This window comes from Propithecus coquereli, unplaced genomic scaffold (genome assembly GCF_000956105.1).
Source record: "Propithecus coquereli isolate 6110/MARCELLA unplaced genomic scaffold, Pcoq_1.0 Scaffold539, whole genome shotgun sequence".
In the NCBI taxonomy this organism is placed as follows: domain Eukaryota; kingdom Metazoa; phylum Chordata; class Mammalia; order Primates; family Indriidae; genus Propithecus; species Propithecus coquereli.
Genome location: NW_012151274.1, coordinates 891,884 through 892,209, shown reverse-complemented (window position 1 = coordinate 892,209; position 326 = coordinate 891,884). Strand labels below are relative to the sequence as shown.

Sequence of the window (326 nt, the reverse complement as noted above, 5' to 3'; positions counted from 1 at the left end):
ACAAAAGTTGAAATGTCACCACTTGTGCCAAAGCACCAGCTGTTGGTATCAAGAATGCCCTGAGAAGTGCTGATTTGCTCTAACCCACGCCACCCCATAAGGTAATAGGGCATGTTTCCGGTGGACCCTAAACTTGGTGAATCAAATTGATTAAGAAGCAAAAGTTAAAGAATAGACACAGAAGCCAACTGCAAAAGCTCCCAATGATAAAAGCTGAGATAATCTGAACAATATCCTGAATAACATATTATTGGATTATAACCCAAAGTATAAAATAAACATGATTGAATACATACTGATATAAAAAATGAGGAAAAAGATGCAAA

The 326-nt window shown here is 36.5% G+C and overlaps 1 protein-coding gene across 1 annotated transcript in view; it reads right to left on the bottom strand.

The window, feature by feature from the left end:
- LOC105820769 (zinc finger protein 385B-like) overlaps positions 1 to 326 on the bottom strand; it is a gene marked incomplete at its 3' end in the record, with an annotated part of 281,731 nt that overhangs the window by 807 nt on the left and 280,598 nt on the right. The gene's annotated exons all lie outside the window — the stretch shown is intronic.